This window comes from Canis lupus, chromosome X, assembly GCF_003254725.2.
Source record: "Canis lupus dingo isolate Sandy chromosome X, ASM325472v2, whole genome shotgun sequence".
NCBI lineage: Eukaryota > Metazoa > Chordata > Mammalia > Carnivora > Canidae > Canis > Canis lupus.
This window is the reverse complement of record NC_064281.1, coordinates 25,524,937-25,546,544: the sequence shown is the minus strand read 5'-3', so window position 1 is coordinate 25,546,544 and position 21,608 is coordinate 25,524,937. Positions and strand designations below refer to the sequence as shown.

The 21,608-nt window shown below is 38.6% G+C and overlaps 1 pseudogene; it reads left to right on the top strand.

The window, feature by feature from the left end:
- The first annotated feature begins 7,761 nt into the window (after nucleotides 1-7,761).
- LOC112655914 (U4 spliceosomal RNA) lies at nucleotides 7,762-7,930 on the top strand (annotated as a pseudogene).
- Nucleotides 7,931-21,608: the final 13,678 nt, after the last annotated feature.

Here is a 21,608-nt window from a genome sequence, read left to right as displayed (position 1 = left end):
CCAAATGAATGAGACCATGTAATGTCTGTCCTTTTTCGATTGACTTATTTCACTCAGCATAATACCCTCCAGTTCCATTCACGTTGAAGCAAATGGTGGGTATTTGTCGTTTCTAATGGCTAAGGAATATTCCATTGTATACATAGACCACAGCTTCTTTATCCATTCATCTTTCGATGGACACCGAGGCTCCTTCCACAGTTTGGCTATTGTGGACATTGCTGCTAGAAACATTGGGGTGCAGGTGTCCCGGCGTTTCACTGCATCTGTATCTTTGGGGTAAATCCTCAGCAGTGCAATTGCTGTGTCGTAGGGCAGGTCTATTTTTAACTCTTTGAGACACTTCCACACAGTTTTCCAGAGTGGCTGCCCCAGTTCACATTCCCACCAACAGTGTAAGAGAGTTCCCCTTTCTCCACATCCTCTCCAACATTTGTGGTTTCCTGTCTTGTTAATTTTCCCCATTCTCACTGGTGTGAGGTGGTATCTCATTGTGGTTTTGATTTGTATTTCCCTGATGGTAAGTGATGCGGAGCATTTTCTCATGTGCTTTGTTGGCCACGTCTATGTCTTCCTCTGTGAAATTTCTGTTCATGTCTTTTGCCCATTTCAGGATTGGGTTGTTTGTTTCTTTGCTGTTGAGTTTAATAAGTTCTTTATTGATCTTAGATACTAGCCTTTATCTGATACGTCATTTGCAAATATCTTCTCCCATTCTGTAGGTTGTCTTTTAGTTTTGTTGACTTGTTTCTTTTGCTGTGCAGAAGCTTCTTATCTTGATGAAGTCCCAATAATTCATTTTTGCTTTTGTTTCTTTTGCCTTCATGGATGTATCTTGCAAGAAGTTGCTGTGGCCAAGTTCAAAAAGGGTGTTGCCTGTGTTCTCTTCTAGGATTTTGATGGAATCTTGTCTCACATTTAGATCTTTCATCCATTTTGAGTTTATCTCTGTGTATGGTGTAAGAGAATGGTCTAGTTTCATTCTTCTGCATGTGGATGTCCAATGTTCCCAGCACCATTTATTGAAGAGACTGTCTTTCTTCCAGTGGATAGTCTTTCCTGCTTTGTTGAATATTAGTTGACCATAAAGTTGAGGGCCCATTTCTGGGTTCTCTATTCTGTTCCATTGATCTGTGTCTGTTTTTGTGCCAGTACCACACTGTCTTGATGACCACAGCTTTGTAGTACAACCTGAAATCTGGCATTGTGATGCCCCCAGCTCTGGTTTTCTTTTTTAATATTCCCCTGGCTATTCAGGATAGTCTTTTCTGATTCCACACAAATCTTAAGATGATTTATTCCAACTCTCTGAAGAAAGTCCATGGTATTTTTGATAGGGATTGCATTAAATGTGTAAATTGCCCTGCGTAACATTGACATTTTCACAATATTAACTCTTCCAATCCATGAGCATGGAATATTTTTCCATCTCTTCGTGTCTTCCTCAATTTCTTTCAGAAGTGTTCTGTAGTTTTTAGAGTATAGATCCTTTACCTCTTGGGTTAGGTTTATTCCTAGGTATCTTGTGCTTTTGGGTGCAATTGTCAATGGGATTGACTCCTTAATTTCTCTTTCTTCTGTCTCATCGTCAGTGTATAGAAATGCCACTGACTTCTGGGCATTGATTTTGTATCCTACCACACTGCCGAATTGCTGTATGAGTTCTTGCAATCTTGGGGTGGAGTCTTTTGGGTTTTCTCTGTACAGTATCATGTCATCTGCAAAGAGGGAGAGTTTGACTTCTTCTTTGCCACTTTGTGTGCCTTTTATTTCTTTTTGTTGCCTGATTGCTGAGGCTAGGACTTCTAGTACTATGCTGAATAGCAGTGGTGAGAGTGGACATCCCTGTTGTGTTCCTGATCTTAGGGGAAAGGCTCCCAGTGTTTCCCCGTTAAGAAGATATTTGCTGTGGGCTTTTCACAGATGGTTTTTAAGATGCTGAGGAATATTCCCTCTATCCCTACACTCTGAAGAGTTTTGATCAGGAATGGATGCTGTATTTTGTCAAATGCATTCTCTGCATCTATTGAGTGTGGTACACATGCTTATGTTAATTCCTCATCTTCTTCATCTGCCAATTCTTACTCATGCTTTAGATTTCTGCTTAACTTTTGCTTCCTCAGAGAACCTTCTCTGGCTGAGCCACCTAAGTTTTGTTTCTACATTATCATCTCTCATAGCATTGTTCTTCTATCAAGGAGGTTTTAGGCCAGGTCTATGAGTTCTAGCAGATTCCCTTGTCAGGATTCCTTGAATAGAAAAAAGAAAATGAAAGAACAGGATCCTAGCAATCAAGTATGAGTGTGTGCAAAAAATATATACTTTCAATCATTTCACCTATGAGATATATATGCTTTTATTGTTTTCTAGATGTTCTATAAATGGCAATTTAAATTTTTAAAAAGATTCTATTTATTTATTCATGAGAGAGAGAGACAGAGACAGAGAGAGACAGAGAAATAGGAAGAGGGAGAAGCTCCTCCTCCTGTGAGGAGCCTGGTGGGGGCCCTGGGATCATGATCTGAGCCAAAGGTAGATGCTCAACTACTGAGCCACCCAAGTGCCCCAGCAATTTAAAATTTAAAAGTTTGTTTGTAGAGAATTTTTCTGACAGGTCCACAGCACAGAGATATTCACATAATGAATACTCAGTGAAATCATTAAAAAAGTTTTATTTGATTTGCTTTTTGAATCTGTAGGAAAATCTAAATGGCTAATTGTGTATCCTCTGCCTAACAGGCCAAACATACATGTGTGTGTGCATGTGTAGTATATGTATTTCTGTCAATGTATGTGAGGTTGCACACTTACAATTTCTTTTATTTCTGATTTTTTCTTTTATTTGCATTTATTTTAGGCAGAATTTACTTTTAGGTCCTAAGTTTTTGTTTCTTCAGTTTCTTCTGTAATATCTCTTCTGGCTTAGGAACGATATGCTCTTTTCTGGTAAGGATCATCTCAATATGGCAGAGAGAGCTCACGTATGGGTCATTCCCACCACGAGCCCTGTAAGTTCTATCTGGCATCTTGAGGGCTTTGTTCAGGTGGATGTGCTCAATGACCAGAGAATCTAGATCTAAACACTTAAGTTCAGCATCACTCTGTTTTTAAGCATGTACAGTAAAAATTCAGTATCTTCTTTGGGCCACTGACCCTTTGCCCAACCCCACTGTTTGGCCGCAGGTACACCTACCATCTCCACCACAGGGGTGATGGAATGGCACACATTGCTTCTGCAGAATGACATCCTTCAGACCTGGGTGGCTTTTCGGATATGCACATCCTTGATGGCCTGGGAAGTTTTATGTGTGTTCTTAAAGGGAACATGAAGATTCAAGCTTCTTGATTTGCATGACTTTTTAGGATTTTCTGGGTCAAGTGAACAGTAAACCATTTTCACCTCAGGCCACTTACAGGAAGAGCTACACATAACATCTTTAAGGATAGGATTTTAGTATAGTTCTTGATTTTTTTTTTAAAAACTAAACTTTAAAAATATATTTTAGAATAGTCAATGCAGAGATACAAAATAGTATAAAATGGATAGCTTTTCTGTCTTTAACCAGAAGAGGAATTTGCACAGAAGACATGTACATAGACAGATATACATATGCCACACGTGCACTCAGTTCCCTTCCCTCTAGTCAACAAGTGAGATCAATTTCCCCCCAAAACATTTAAACTTATAAATTTTATACTCCTTAAACACAAGTGGCGGAATACAACACACATTCTTTCATGGTTTACTTTTTACACTTTACAGTGTAACTTGGAATTCATCCCACACTCTTCTGACCTATACAGTTGATTTTTTCTAATGGGTACATAATATTCCAGGGAGCAGAATACAACCTAATTTCCTCAGTGGATCTCTTATTACTAGATACATGTGAAAACCTTTATTATAACTTTGTATTAATTTTATTTGTACAATAAAATAAACGATGATATATGTTGCAAAATCATTACCCTGGTAAGCCTAGTTATCATCCATCACCATACATAGTTATAATTATTTTTTCCTTGTGATGAGAAATTTTAAGATCTACTCTCTTAGCAACTTTCAAATTTGCAATTCAGTCTTATTAACTATAGTCACTCTGCTGTAAATCACATCCCTAGGACTTATTTATTTGATAACTGGAGGTTTGTACCTTTTGAGCTCCTTCACCCATTTTGCCCCATATCTCTATTCCCGAACCCCCAGGCTGGCAACCACCAATCTGTTCTCTCTTTTTTCGATTCCACATATAAGTGAGATTATACAGTATTAGTTTTTCTCTGTCTTATGTATTTCACTTTGCATAATGCCCTCAAGGTCCACCCATGCTATGGCAAATACACATATAAAAACTTTGTTTCCAATATTGCTATTACAAATGACACGGTAGTAATAAATCTGCATATGTAAGCACACATGTAAGACACACATGTAAGACAATTTGTGCTTTTCATTAATCTCATTTAACATCTAAATGATCTTAATAAAGGTAAAATAACATTCTTTTTAAAGATTTTATTTATTATTTAGAGAGAGAGAAAGGGTAAGCAGGGGGAAGGGCAGAGGCAGAGGAAGAGAGAGGATCTCCAACAGACTCCCAGCTGAGTGCAGAGCCTGATGTGGGGCTCAAGCCCATGACCCTGAACGGAAACCAAGAGTTGGACACTTAACCAACTGAGCCACTCAAGCGCCCCTCCTCCTCTTTTTTATTTTTAATCACTATAGCTACAACACGGGAACAGACTGTGAAAGGAAATAGTGTAAGGAGAGAAATGAATTAGGAGGCTAGTCCAGGTGAGAGAATGAGGGTAGCCTGGTCAAGAGTGATGGCAGAGGGCCAATGTGGACATTTTATTTGACAGAGGTTAACTTGTCAACAAGGCCATTAGATATACAAACTAGGGTTAACAAGTGAAATGTGTGTCAGAAACTCATATTTGGAAGCCATTGGCAAATAGATGGAAACTGACCCTGGGCATTGGATGGGATTACTAATGGGGTGAGCATGGCGTGAGATTGGAAGAGGCCTTAAGGCTGGGCTCAGAGAAAGGACAACATTTTGTACCTTGGGGATCAGAGAGTAAGTTATCTAAGGAGAATAGAAGGGAAGATTCAGAGAAGTAGGAATAAAATCAGCAGAACATATTGTCATTATCTCCAAGGAAACAGTGCTTCAAAAAGGAGGAAATAACCAACCAGCATTTTTTCCATTTCCCAAAAAACACTAAGAGACCTCTTCTAATACTTTATTCAAGGTTTGCACAGCCCACTTAACTTTTTGTTTCATATCATTTTTCTTTTGGGTGTGTAACTCTAATTTATACATATTATTCAAGTAATTGTGTCTCCCCACCAGAATGTAAGCTCCAGGAAGGCAATAGTAACAAGCATATTGCTCACCAGCACATAACTAATGATGAATATGTGTGTCCTGAGCATTTCTCACCGGCACCTTGTATGCAGCTTGGCACATACTAGATGTGAAAATACTGATGGAAGAAGTGATAGATAAAGATGAGGCAGACAAAACATCAGTAGGTATAATAACTGAAGTCGTTGGTACCTCACCAGAGGGATTGTGGTAGGGACGTTGGGATGACAACCAGATGGACCAAGTAGAGGAGAATGTAAGAGATGAGAACATGGGAAGCAAGTGTAGACAACACTCTTGAAAAGCTTGGCCATGAAGGAGGATAGAGATGAGGCGGCATCTGGAAAGTGAAGCGGAACTAAAGAATGCAGAATGGTATTTTCACCATCAAAAAAATTGTTCATTGTGGTAGGTCAATGCATAGAGCTACCTGTTCTATCCTGGAAATCATCTTTTTCTCTTACAAAGTAGGGAGAACCAGGGCACCTGGGTGGCTCAGTGGTTGAGTGTCCACCTTCGGCTCAGGTCGTGATCCCAGGGTCCTGGGATCCTGTCCCATATCTTCTCCCTCTGCCTATGTCTCTAGCCTCTCTCTCTGTGTCTTTCATGAATAAATACAAAAAATCTTTTTTAAAAAAGCAAATTAGGGAGAACCTGATTGCTTTGGTGAGTACCAGAAATTTTGCCACACTGAGTATCTCTTTTGTGTCCTTTATAACAATTAAAAGGATATAAGATCCTGAAGATGGTGAATTTGCATCCTTTCCTGTGGAGACAATGCAATCAGATGTAGCTAGCTGTTGGAGGTTCTGGGACAGTGTGTGTGTAGTTCTCTCTGGAGGGCTGTATTAAGTGTCCTGGGGCTATGCCATTTACTTCTGCTCTTCTATAATTTAACCATCCCAAAGCTCCAAATGCTTTTTTATTCACTCATAATGGATAAACTGTAAGCAAATATAATTGAGATCATTTATAATTCTCTAATAATCCAACAACATTTAAAAACCTCACTTGAATTTTGAGTAAATGTAAAGGTAATTGATTACAGTTATGTGAATAGTTTCCTTGAATATCAAGCTGAAATCAGGATTACTAGTACACTGAGGAGGAAAGGAGACTGTCTCAGAGTTATTTTCTCTTTCTGTTAGAATATCTTACTAATTTTGAAGCGAAATTTGTGTTTCTGTGTTTTGAAGACCTTTGTTAAGCCTTCAGCAGGAAGCAAAGCTGCAAGAAATGATCTCTGAAACTGCAGGAATACCTGAACACAGTTAATCCCTCATCAGTGTGAGGTCTGTGTCTGCACTAGTTATAAATTTAGCAGGGAGGAATCAGCTGCAGTAATATCTGACCTGTTTAGAGTGAACTGGATTCTGTCTTTGAGGATCATGAGGATTTTATATTCCAATAATGTGAATCATCTTTAGCCGTTTTTTGAGTTCATTTGCCTCTGCCACTTTTTCAAAGGATATGTTCTTCAAACATTTTCCTCTGCAATTAATCATGACCATCAAACCCTAGGTGAATAGAATAATGACTGTATGCTCAGGCCAGTTTCAGCTTCACTTAAATTATTTTCTGAATTGCTTACGTGTCCTGTCAGCCATGACTGTTCCCCTTCAGATGCCATTATTATTATACTTTTTGCCTTCAGGCAATGGAGATATTAGAGCTACAGATACTATTAGAACAATTTTGGCACACACATTCAGCCTTAATTCCCAGATTTGCCAACAATGAATCTCAATTTGATCATTTTCTTTCTTTCTTCTACTTTTTCTGATGCTGTATGCTTCAAAGACTTGGAGATTATGCTACTTGTTACTCAGACGTCCTTGAATGAGCTTCTCTAATGAACCTTGTTCTCTAAAAATTAGAGATAATAATATCAATCTCGTGGAATTTCTAAGAGAAAAAATGTGTCCAAAATAATTAGAACTTGGCTCCTGAAACATATCAAGAACTTCATAAACATTTAGCTCAAGATGGATTATTTCCTGGGAAATAATAAACATGTGCTTAACTGTGTTACTGATCCTAAAATAATATATGTTCACTGTGGAAAACTTGATACATAAAAAAACATAAATTAAGACCGTCTGTTGTACTACTAGACAGATATAATCATGATTAACATATGGGTTGTTAAATGGATAAAAAAGTATGTAAAACCCTGAGCCTGACAACCTAGCACTGAAGTGGTCAAAGAACGACTATGTTATAGTCAGATATACATAAGTGGTATAAAAATATGCACACAGTGCAATAAGATGATGAAGTTAGCCCTTTAAAATATCTGCATTTTATCTCTATGTATATTTCTGTATCTCTAAATACATCTATATCTTTAGCTGCATCTTCAGGGACAGTATGGTTAAAGTGCTAGGCAAGCTTTGCACAGTGGCAGTATCATAGCCAATGAGGTTTATCCGAGGCGCGATTATTGCTAATTAAAGTGCCAGGCAAATCTTTTGGTGGAGATTGAAGGTTTTCTTCTGGTAGGAGTGCTGATTCATTCACCTCACATCCCAGGGTACTATTCACAGCCTTGTGCAAGGCAACTAGTGGGCCAACGTCTAAGAAACAGACATATTCTCATCTCCTCTCTTCTTGACAATTCAGAGAATTGAAACGGCTACCTTACTGCATATTTCTATCTAAAGGTGCTTTTGTAGAGATTAGGATTACCAAGGATGGGGAGGGTAGTGAAAGGGGAGTAACTGCTGGGGACCTGAAACTTGCTGTGATACAAAGGGAACATCCACAGGAGGCAGGTCTCCAAACTATAGGCACTGCTATTTCCCACAAAGCAAGTGGGCCTGTTTTGGACATAGGAATTACACAGGCTCCAGCTGTGCAGGGGAACCTTGAGACTCAATCACTTTTTTGAGACTCAATCATTTGTTTGGGGGCACCAGACTCATGACATCAATCATTTGGGTCTCCGGAGATAATCTGTCACTCATTTTGTTGTATGATCCCAAGCAGGTCACTCTACCTCTTTGAGCTGCAGTTTCCTTAAACTGAGACTCTTGCTTGCAAGTGATGGCAATTTAATGTAAAGTTGTGTAAATAAAAAGGAAATGTATTACCTCTAGGATAACATAAGGATAACTAACATCTGTTGAGAACTTTGTTTACTGAAGCCTATTCTAAGTGTAGTTGCTTGTTTAATCTATCTACAGTTTTATACAGCAGGTTATATCATTATTTCTGTTTTACAGATAAGGAAACTGAGGCATAGAGCAGTGTCCCAAAATATGCTGTTAGTAAGTATGAAGCTGGGGCTCAGATTGATAGCAGATGATAAACAGCTGTTGAATAAATACATGAACTGCCAGAAAGTAACCCGTGTGAATAGATCAGTCATCTGGAAGTAATAAAACATTTATGAAGTCAAAAGCATGATTTTACTGCCATATGATCCACTTTGTTTATTTCTGTTTCATGATAACAGCAGAATCCTTATTCTCATCTAGCTTTGGTTTCTGGTCACCCAATAAGCCAATATATAAAGAGGTTGTATCATCACTGAGATTGCCACGTGAAGCAGGTTCTACAGATAAAGAATCGAGAGCCCAATATTATGTATGAGTTGCTCAGCAAATAAATTACTCAATTTCTGTGTAACTGCGATTCAGAATGCATTTGGAGAGGTGCCTGGGTGGCTCAGCCGGTTAAGCATCCAACTCTTAATTTCGACTCAGATCATGATTTCAGGGTCGTGAGATTGAGCCCCACATTGGGCTCAATGCTGAGTGTGGACCCTACTTAAGATTCTCTCTCTTCCTCTCTCTTTCCCCCTCCCCTGCTTTTTCTCTCTCTAAACAAACACCAAAAAACCCCTAAACAAACCCCAAAATGCATTTGGAATTTAAGGCCTTTCAGTAATGACAAAAATATGTGCTGAGTTAAAAACAGCCAAGAGGACTTGCCTCTACCAGTAAAGAGATTTCTGTGTTTCATCCAACATATTCTTGCCTATTAATGCTTCATCTTCTTTCACAAGGAATTTGAAGTGTATGATGCAGTTTTTTAAGGTTCCAAGTCTTCTCTACAAAGTCCACCCATGGATGCCCCGTTTAGAATATAAGATAACAGAAAGCCAAGCTAAAATGTGCACACTAAAGATATGAAAAAGATAACAGTCAGGAGCAACTGTAGTAAACACATAACATTACAAACAGATTAAATTACCACAAAGGGACAGATAAACTTCCTTAGTTAAATTACAATAATTAACCACAGTATAGAATTCCCTGAGGTTTAGTAAAGCAATCATTCATTGCACAAGTACCATTTATGAAATACTTTCCATCTATCAACAATTCAACCATTTTTTAAAGTGTCTTTTATGTACCGGACAGAGTTCAAGGAGCGAGGGATGCAACAGTGAACTGAACACATAAGATGCCTTGTCCGCACTGAGCTTACATTTTAGTGGGGGAGGCAGGAACAAGTTATGTAGGTGAGATACACAGAATGCTACATAGCATTAATCCTCCCAACAGTCGTGACAAGTGAGAGTTATTACCTCATGTTTCAGAAGAGGAACGTATAAACTATGTTAACTAGAATTTCTGTCATTTCTTCCCTTTCCAACAATGTGATGATTAAATAACATGTTCCATCAGGTTGGACTGGGGCTCTACAGAGCTGTGGTGGGCCATGACAATGTGGTGCCTTTTACCCACCCAGGGTAGAGCAACCCACGGCCCAGAGAGTAGAGCTAATGCCCAAATGTTGTACAACAGCAAGTCCGGAAATGAGTCTTCAAGGGGCTGGGCAGAAGATAAGAGAATCTTGAAATGAAGGAATGGTAAAAGTATCAAAGGGATGGAAAAATTTTCTGCTAGATTTGGCAAGAAGGAGAATGTGAATATTTCTTGAAGGCCAGGTTCAGTGGTGTGGAAGAAGCAGAAACCAGAATGCAGTAGCCTGAGCAGTGGCAGAAAAGTATGTGAAACTAGCTCACATAGAAGAGAGGAGTCAACAAATAGAATTATGAAGTTTAAGAAAAAGAATAAATTTAATTATGACCAAAGGAATGATGGAGCCCTCTGTGAAACAGCAGACACTGAAAGACTATGAAGAATCCCATGATGAGCGAAGGGAGAGAAAAACGTCAAGGAGCAAGGGACTGAGTAGGCAAAGATGCACGATTAGGTAAGTGAAAAGGAAGTCTGTACTGTACTTGGATTTGACTCTTGAGTAGACAATTTATTTGGAATTAGAAACCAGTAAGATTAGGAATATAGACTAGGGATAGGTCATGAGGCTTCTAAGATACCACAGAAATTTTATTTTATTTTAAAGATTTACTTATTTATTTTTAGAGCTACAGAGAGAGGGTGCGAGTGGGAGGAGGGGCAGAGGGAGAGGGAGAGAATCCTCAAGCCAACTCTGTGCTAAGCACAGAGTCCAATATGGGGCTTGATCCCACAACCCTGAGATCATGACCTGAGCTGAAATCAAAAGTCAGACACTTATTGGACTGAGCCACCCAGGCATCCTGATATCACAGAAATTTAAACAGAATAACCAAATTTAGTTCTGAAGAATTAGACACTGTGGCAAATATTGTTTTAAAAATATCATTAAAAATAAAATGTATCAGCTTCATAGTAATAAATGTTTTGACTAAGCATCCTCCAAATAATAATCACACTTCAATGGAAAAACTGATGAATTTTAAAGCATTTTTACAGGGCACATGAAGTATTGGCTGGGGTTAGAAGAACTAGTTATACTGCCTATCCCAACAAGATGTTGCTGTGTATGTTTCTGTGATTCTTATTACCAATTTTATTTCAAATCTATATATTCTGATACAAACACATTATTCCTGAAACAATTCCTTGGAACTTAAATGGGAGGTGGCCTTATTTATATTGGAAATGTCAGCTATAAAGCATTCAATAGAATTTTTCCCCCCAAAGGGCACTGAGAGCTAATTAAACTCATCAAGCATAGTTCACTGAATAGTAAACCAAGACCTTGTGTCTTATTCAGTATTTCACCTTGATCTAACAACACTGTTGACCCCCAATACCTGAAAAGTGCAGCATTCAACTGAAACAACTGCTAGACTTTTCTTGTAAAGTCTAGAAAGTTCAGTAACTTTTTTATATTCTTTCAAACACACTGTGGCTTTATCCAATTTTAATTATTTCATTGAAGACAAGATCACTATAAACATAGGTCATAATGTTCACTGGAAGGGTATTTGAGACTTCCAAATGCTTCCCAACAACTCTCTTGGTGTTACAATGGCAAGTACTGCTTCTTGCCCATTCAACACTCATTCTCCTCCCCAGTGTTCCTTGATGGCAAAGCGTAACTTACATAATAGAGGTTAATAGAGGCCATTAATGCAATTTATCCACTACAGACCAGACGATCTGGGTCCTAGCCTCTGTACCTTCTCACATTGCTTATATTTGAGCCATAATGAAACTTTTGAGCTTCTTTAGGTATGTCATGTTCTTTCATGTCTCTTTGTGTTCAGATGTAGTTCTCTCTACATGGAGCATGGTTCTTCCACATCTTCACTTTGCTAAACCCTTATCATCTCCAACCAGGCTCAGGATTTCAGTAGTTCAGGTTAGGATAGGTGGCCTTAGTATGTGTTCCCAGAACCCCCAGGGCATAAACATTTTTTTCTGGCATGTAGTTCATTTCATGAACAAGCATACAACACTTATTTTGTGCCAGGCACTGTTCTAAGTGCTTTACAAATACTGTCTTAATTCTCCTGCCAACCCTTGACAAATATCCATTATTATCACACTGTTTTATAACCACGGGCATATTTGTTGATCTGCTCCATTCTACCATGGGGCCTGGATTATGTTAGTCAGTCATCTATGAGCCCAGAATGGTGCCTGACACAGGGTAACGGTTTAATTTGGGCTTGCTGAATGAATGTATTTGTAAATAAATGGCAGAAAAAGTCAGTCAGAGTTAAATGTAAGTTTAGATGGAAGTGAGGTAGAGGATCAAGAGAGGGCTTGCATATGCATTTCTGAGGGAAAAAGGAAGACAGAGTAGGATCTGTGCCAGAAGACACTTTGTAAATAGGGGGCCTCATATGGGCTCTGGCTCCCCAAAGGGCAATGGCAGCAACCAAGAACAGGAGAAACACAAGCCTTACCTTGTCCAGCATCATTTCTGAGGACAAGGCTAAGTGATTCAAGGCCAGGGAGTTATATTTCCTAGGTTGCCAGGGAATCCAAAGACCTTCATTCTGTAACAAACAGAATTATTTGGTTGAGGAAACTCAATGCCACTTCTCCCCTTTGGTGGGATCACAGTTAACTTGATGAAAAGTTGCAAGTCTTCTCCACCACTGAAGACTTCTGGGGGGAGGTGGACAATATACTGCCTTATCTACTAGCCTGTTTCAGAGTTTGTTCTTACTGGAAGCTAACTTAAGTTTCAGAGGAATTTTGGAGCTAATTTTAAAAACACCTTTTGTAGAGATGGAAAACAACGAATCAAAATTTTCAATAAATCCTCCATGTTTGCAGAGGATGGTTTCTTAAGTTCTTATAACAGAGAAGACCTCTGATGACTCATCTTAGACATTAATAGCAGCAAACATTTCTGTTCAGTCAGGTACTGCATTTCACATGGGGAAAAAAATCTCATTTAATCCTCACATGATGGCGTGAGTTATGTAGCATTATTATTATTGTTAAAGATTTACTAATTAATTTAAGAGAGAGAGAGAGAAAGCATGAGTGGGAGGGGCAGAGTGAGAGAGAATCTCAAGCAGACTCCGCGCTGAGTGTGATCGAGCCCTGCATCAGGCAAGGCTCGATCGCACCACCTGGAGACCATGACCTGAACCAAAACCAAGAGTCGGATGGTCAACCTACTGAGCCAACCAAGCACCCCGAGTTAGGCAGCATTATTAACCTAATTTTGTAGATGGTAAAACTCAGTCTCAGAGAAGATGAGCAACTTGGACGATTTGCCAGATGAATACAAGATGACTCTCCCTCTAATTCTTACCACTTCTACTCTTAATAAAGACAAAATTAACGATTAAGGCTAAATCTTGGACTAGGTCTGGGAATTTAATTATTCAAAATGATGATTTCTGAATCCCAAACCCAGATAATCTCTTATGTAATAAAATTTCCTCCCAGGAGATTCATCAGATTTGGTGTTTTGTTTTGTTTTTTAAATTTTAGCAGACTCTCCAGACATGGTCTACCCAGGAATTAATTGAACTGAAATATTCACTTTTTACATGTGAGTAAGTGAGAGACATTTGTAAGAGTGCTTATCCTTGGAAATGCAAATCGAAGCCACAATGAGATACCACTTGACACCCACATGGATGGCTATAATAAAAAATAAATAGATAATCCCAAGTGCTAGTGAGGATGTGGAGCAACAGAAACCCTCATGTATTGCTGGTGGGTACCTAAAATGGTACAGCCACTTTGAAGGACACTTTGGGCGATGCTCAAACATTTAAGCATATAATAACCATATGACCTATCAATTATACTTCTAAGGATATAATGAAGGGAATTTAAAACACCAGTGTACACAAAAAATTCATCACAGTATTATTCATAATGGCCAAAGGGTAGAAACAGCCGAAATGCCCACCGACTAATGAAGGGATAAACAAAGGTGGCATATCCATACAACAGAATATTATTCAGCTATAAAAAGCAGTAAGATACTGGGATCCCTGGGTGGCGCAGCGGTTTGGCGCCTCCCTTTGGCCCAGGGCGCGATCCTGGAGACCCAGGATCGAGTCCCACGTCGGGCTCCCGGTGCATGGAGCCTGCTTCTCCCTCTGCCTGTGTCTCTGCCTCTCTCTCTCTCTCTCTCTCTGTGACTATCATAAATAAATAAAAATTTAAAAAAAGCAATGAGATACTGACGTATGCTACAATAAATGAGTAAACTTAGAAGATATTATGTTAAGTGAAAGAAGAATGTCACAAAAGACTGCATAGTGTATGATTCCATTGATATGAAATGTTCAGAATAGGCAAATCTATGTGGATGAAAAGCAGATTAGTGCCTGCCTAGGAGTAGGGGGGATGGGGAAAATGTTAGGAGACTACTAAAGGGTATGGGACTTCTTTCCAGGGTGATGAAAATGTTCAAAAATGGCTTGTGATGATGCAGGCACAACTCCATGGATATACTAGAAGCCACTGATTGTACAGTTTAAATGGGTGAATTTATGGTATGTCAGTAAAGCCATTTTTTAAAAAGTGTTTATTCACCTTTGCTCCCAACAAAACTTATTAACATTAGGTCATCTGATACGTTACATGGCGATGATGCAAGAATTTAGTTGTATTGTTTTGCTCAGTACAACTCACATCAGTTAGTTGTTGGTCATGAAGCAAAACAATAAAAACAATTCTCAATGGGGGCAGAAAGCTTTATGTTCTGCTTGGACTACAGAAGCATCAGCCTTCCCCGAGTAACACAGAGACTGGCCTGTCCATTACACTGGATTGTTCTCAAGAACTCACACAGAGGACAAAGTTGGGAAGTGTTCTTTCGTCCATCTTACTGTTCATAAGACAGCCCAATGCCTGAGATTCTACAGCTTCGAAACTTTAAAGCATTTTTCCTTGACCCAATGGCAGCAAAGTAGTAAGTATTGGCAAGAACTGATTTTGAGAAGGAAACTTCATCTCCAGGGAACTGGATCACAGAACTGGCCTGACAACTCCCTTACCCCTCAACATACATCCCAGACATTTCCCAAGGAATAGGAATCTATTCTCATGACTTTATCTTATCAGTCCAGTGACATCCTTTTAAATACCAAGTCCTCTTCTTGTTCCTAAGAATACAAGGCATTCTGAATGTCAAAAAAGATATGGGAAATATGTTTATACTCACACTTGTATGTAACCCAACTTCAATCAGTGGAGTCTCAAAGGAGAAAATATCTCAGCCCAGGGATGATTCTCAATTACGTTTTATGTTACAGCTGGATAATTAAGTGGCCTTTCTCCAACTCAATAGCTCACACAGTGGGAGACACACTTTGAAATGAACAGTGGGAATAGTTATCCAGCTCCAGGTGGGCAGAATCGAAAGCATGCAAAGAAATAAATATTCATTGCATTTTGAATGAGTGCAGAATATTCCAGATTTCCCAGAGGGTTGAGTCAGAAGCCAAGGAGTTGAGCAATAGCCCAAAAAGAAACGGGAGATAGTAGGGTACCCTAGGTAGTGGCATCCTTTTGAGCTCTAGGGTCTCTAGAGATCAAAACAATAGCTCTTAATTAACAAAATGTACTGAGAATTGTCACTTTTTTTTCCAGAATGTAGATTGTCTCACTAAATGAACATAGTGAATGCTGAAATTTCCATGTTTGTTAACCATTCCTCCTTTGTCCTCAGATTATTGGATACTGATTTGAGACATCCTTGGTTGGAGAAATATTTGGAAGGTAAATTCACCAGGACTGTTAACTGTTTAGGTGTGAGATCAGAGAGACGGTCAAGAGTCCCAAAAGTTTCCCTATTTTTAGCAGAGAGACTTCCATGTGCAAGGAAGTTTAAATTAATTTCACAGGAAGATACACTAGTGTCAGTGGGTGGAGTAACTGTGGGAAAGGACAAGGATTTCTCATTTGTGAAATGCTGTTTCTGTGCTGGTCTCCAAGCTGGTACTTTACATACCAATTTCCACTTAGTATAACAAAGATATTTCTCTAAAGCACAATTGTTTGAAAATAAAAAGTGGCACCTGAGGAGGATGAAAATGCCTCATGGTGAGAGGGTTCAAGGAAAGGCTTGACCACCCTTAGGGATGATGTAGAACAATGCTTCTTAAAATTCAAAGTGTTGGGAATCACCAGGGGATGTTGTTAGAATGTGCATATTGATTCACTAGATTGGGCTGGGGCATGAGACTCTGCAATTTCTTTTAAAGATTATATTTTATTTATTTGAGACAAAGAGAGAGAGAGAAAGAGAGAAAGAGAGAGAGAGAGAGAGTGCACGAGCAGGGAGAGGGTTAGAGGGAGAGGGAGAAGTAGGTTCTCTGCTGAGCAGGGAGCCCAAAGTGGGGCTCCATCCCAGGACCCCGGGATCATGGGATCATGACCTGAGCTGAAGGCTTAACACTTAACTGACTGAGCCATGAATCTGCATTTCTAAGAAATTTATAAGTGATGCTGCAGCTGCTGGTTCACGGGCCACATTTTTTGTAGCAAGGATGTCTAACAAGTCTCAACCTATTAGTGGATTAAAAACAGATATGAATAATATTCCATTGTATACATAGACCACATCTTTTTTTATCCATTCATATTTCGATTAATGGAATATTACTCAGCCATTAGAAATGACAAATATCCACCATTTGCTTCAACGTGGATGGAACTGGAGGGTATTATGCTGAGTGAAATAAGTCAATCAGAAAAGGACAAACATTATATGGTCTCATTCATTTGGGGAATATAAAAATTAGTGAAAGGGAATAAGGGGAAAGGAGTGAAAATATCAGTGAGGGTGACAAAACATGAGAGACAACTAACTCTGGGAAATGAACAAGGGGTAGTGGAAAGGGAGGTGGGCGGGGGTTGGGGTGACTGCATGATGGGCACTGAGGAAGGCACTGGGTGGGATGAGCACTGGGTGTTACGCTAAATGTTAACAAATTGAACTCCAATAAAAAAAATAAAAAAAAACAGGAAATTGAATGTAAGGAGGAAAGTATCTGAATTCATTGCATACTGTTTTATGGAAACTCTCAGTTAGGCTCAGTTAGGCTCCAGTTTGTGCATACTACGTCATAATGTATTTATACATTTCTTTTTTATCCTGAGTCACAAGCCAAAACTCTGGAAAGCTAGGCTTGTGGAGGAAACCTGTACTAACAGATTGAATTAGACAATCACTTACACTCCTTCCTACTTTGACGTTCTGATTCTGTTCAGTCTTATGTCTCTTATTCAAATACAGAACAGTCAAAGAGGCTTGAGCACCATCATTGAATCCATGAACTTCATCCTCATGTTGGGAACCCAAGATGCTGACCACAGCAAGGCACTGTGTAAAGAGGTGTCATTTCCCTGTGGTGTTATGACAGGAAAGCCCAGAGAATCTCTGCTTCCAGAGGTGATATTTGGTTCTTCTTTCTGTTGTTATTCTGATGAGGGGTCATTTGTTCAATTACAAAGGTGGGTTAACATTAATGGTGAATTATAGGCAAAGCCATTTGGAAGTAAAATAAGAACCTAGAAGAGTTCATGTCATTTTCAAAGCTACGTTATTTGCAAGGTCATAACTCAAGCCTTTAAATAAATCTGGTTTGTTATTTTTTAACTGAACAAAGATTGCATTTGAAATTCAATCAAGATACAGTGTCACTTTTGTTATTGTTCTAATTTACAATTTATACCAAAAATATCTTAGTTTAAAAGATTATAGGCTTCCCAAGGGTACCAGTGTGTGAGGAACTCATACACACACACACACACACACACACACACACACACAGTTTGTAAATTTAGGCTTGGAGCCGAACAACCAAGGGCAAGCAAAAGCAGTTGCAAATGTAAAGAATGTCTTAAGGAAGTATTTCAGTTTGGAGTTTTGCTACTACAGTAGTCAGAGGGCTAAGTTTGCTGTCTGAGAAGTAATTACTAATAAATGACTTGTGTTGCCAGTGTCAGAATGGAAGGAATTAGATTCTACAATGCCAGTTCATGCGGCTTCTCTAAGAAACCCCTGATGCTATGTGAGTCACATTAATCATAAAACTAGGGGATACCATATTTTAAGACCATATAAAATATCCATTCTTTCTGTATTTTATAGTTATGTCCTCATATCACAAGATAATTTTTCATTTAAGAACATGAGCTGCTGTTTCAAATAACCTGTTAGGTAAAATCAACACAGTATTTCCTTCTTTAGTTAAAAGCTGACTAGGTCCAAGTCCCATCCAAGTGATGCCTATCAATGCTAGAAACATCTAATTTGATCCTAAGGCATTTCAATACAATTTGAATCTTTTGATGCAGAAAAGCCAATGCGGAATGTTAGCTACTGAAGATCAAAATGAATCAATCAACTTTGGGGAGAAATACAAATAACTGAGTGCCCTTGAGAACATTTGAATGGAAGTCAGAAATGGACTTCTCTTGATTCCTTCTCAAACATTCAACTCTGTGCACCTACTAAGCCCAGACTCAGTGGTGTGCTAGGTACAATAGGAAATGCAGGATAAACAAGAAGTGAGCCCTGTCTTGAAATCCCTTTCACTTGGCTTTTCTGAGTGGCTAGAATTTCGGAGATTGAAGGTCAAATGGATATATGCTCCATTCAGTTGAGCACATCTGGCTTTAGCTAGCGGTGGGTCCTGACACTCTCTTCTTATTCTCAATTACATCACTATTTTTTGAAAGATGTATTATTTATTCATGAGAGACACACAGAGAGAGAGAGAGGCAGAGACATAGGCAGAGGGAGAAGCAGGCTCCTCACTGGGAGCCCAATGTGGGACTTGATCCTGGATCCTGGGATCACGCCTTGAACCGAAGGCAGATGCTCAACCACTGAGCCACCCAGGCATCCCAATTACATCACTATTTGGCATGTCTCCAATTTGACTAAAAATCAAATTATAGTCCATGTTCTAAGGGACTAACAATCAATAAGCTAATAAACTGTTTCCTATTTACATTTCAAATACTCAAGCTGATTGTTTACATGCTGGGTTTTACTTTGATTACAGGTAAGAACTCTTAGAAAAAAATGGGACTTCTAGAGTATGCTTGAGGTTCATAAGTTCCACATTTCATATCAGTGAGCTAAACTGAGTCAATATTTTCATATTGAAACATAAAACACTGCTTTATTTGAACATATAGCATTAGAATTCTTTAGAGTTGGCCTTTGAGTGGTAAGGTACTTCATGGACATCTTAAATGCCTTACACTACTTCAGGCAGTGTGTGTGGTATATATTCCTGTTTTATAGTTGTCATATTTACTTTTGGATGGTCTAGTATTTTTTTAAGGTTTTATTTATTTAAGTCATCTCTATATCCAATGAGGGGCTAACACAGACTCTAATACCAAGAATTGCATGCTCTTCTGATTGAGCCAGCCAAGCACCCTTGATGCAGTATTTTGAATTTTATTTGTTATCTTGAGTTCCAAAAAGAAATGGAGGCACTGAATAAATTTAGATACTTATCATTTCTTCCTTCAATGTATTCCTAAAGAAGATTTGGTAATTATGGCTAGACTAGGTCTAGTGCCAAGAAGCATGCTTGTCAATGAAACCAAACCTTCACTTGAGTTGGGTGAGTAAAAATAAGATTAGAATCAACTAGGTCTTAATTGTCATGTCCAAAGTCTAAGACTCCATGAAGATTGATAACCCAGGAAATGCCACAACTTTTTAATCTAATTCATGCTAGAATTGCTGCTGAATAATGATTATCTACCTATCAATTCCGGATACTGTGGATTGTCTAACAGTCTTTCAATGGCCTAGTACAAAGGTGTAAAAGTGCTACAAATTTTAGATACTGGAAGAGACCAGTGGTGAAGATATTTAGGGCAGCAAAGCCTTTCAAACAATGTTTTCATAGATGTCTATGGAAAGGCTGCCTGGAACTCTATGTAAAGGATTATTTTTAAACTGAAAACACTCAAAGCTAAGAAACAGAAAATCCGTATTTAACTTCTCACTGCGAATATCCAATTGTTTTATGTAATTGTTAGATAAACCCTGCAATACGCCACCTATTTATGTAGGTGAGTGCCAAATGTATAGCAAATATATTACTTTATATTCTTTTTATTTTTATTTTCTCACCATCATCTTGTTGAATAGGAACTACACATGTACTATATATGTAAAAGTAATTGTCCAGATTTCATTTCTAAGATTTTTTTTTCTATTTAAGTCATACACAAGATGGAGAGGAAGCAATGTAGACCTTTTTATTATTTTCAGGCTTCCTGAGTCATAATTGGAGAAATGCCACTTTATCACCCCTCACAAATAAAGGGCAATAGGAAAGGGAAAATGGTTACTGTCTATCAATGCAATTTTCCAGATGCTATAAAAGAAGCTTTTTTCTCCCCAGGTAAAGGGTGCACATACCCAGGTACACGCGCACACACATATACACACACATGCACACACACACACACACAAACACAATGAATCGTTACTTGGACTTCCAGTTAGTAAAACAGTAAAGTATGGTTGAACAAAATGTTCACAATAAAATCCCCTAAATAGATACAGAGTACTAAACCTGTATGAACTTAGCTGTGGTTAATTAACCTTTCAGGGAAACACAGGAGCAAAAGATACATCAGGAGCCATGCCAAATCTTCACCGATTTTTAACCTTAAAATAGCACCAAATATAAATATGACACATTCAAATGGATCCACACGCCCACTTATTGAATCTATGCTTTTATCATTTGCTACAGATGAAGAAACTGAGGCACAGAGACTATTTACCAGGTCACAGGGCCTGATTGGTGCTGGGTGCTGACTTGGAGGTTCGTGCTATTTCTCCCAGGATCAGAGAAATGGCAAGAGCTTGGGAACTGAAGGTGGAAAGAGGGTAAGTAAGACACTGTGGAAGACCCTGCATTTTAGGTGGCTGTGGAGTGTATGTTCATGTCTTTTGCGACTAGGGAGATAATGGTGGGATTAAAATTATATTTTTTAAAGGTTGAAATGTTCCTTGAAGCATGAGGTGGATATGGGGAGGCAATTAGAGGCCAGAATCAGACCTGGCCAAATCTCTGTGTGTTGAAACAGTATCCTGTTATGTGAAGTAAATAAAACAGAAAATACAAAGACCTTGATCATCCTTGCCTGTTATCTGAAATGAGTTCATTACTGGTTATCATTTACACAAATTAATTCACATCCCTAACTTTTTCTGGATACTGAAGGTTATTCCACACTAAACTACACTTCTGCAGAGATCTGGCAACACAAAGAAAGTTTTATGTTATTTTCCATTAGAAGACAATCATGAGCTTTGTAGATCCTTCTCCGTTTATAATTTATATTCTTTTAAAAGTTAACCTTAGCCTTGTACATGTTGTTTTGTTTAGTGTCCTTGTGCCTGGTTTTAATCTTAAATAAAGGGATAAGAAATGCTACTTTTTTTTTTTTCCAACCGGGGAAGAAAATCTGAAAAGCCAATTCAGCAAACCCAAATACTACAATAGTTTTATCCCACTTCACT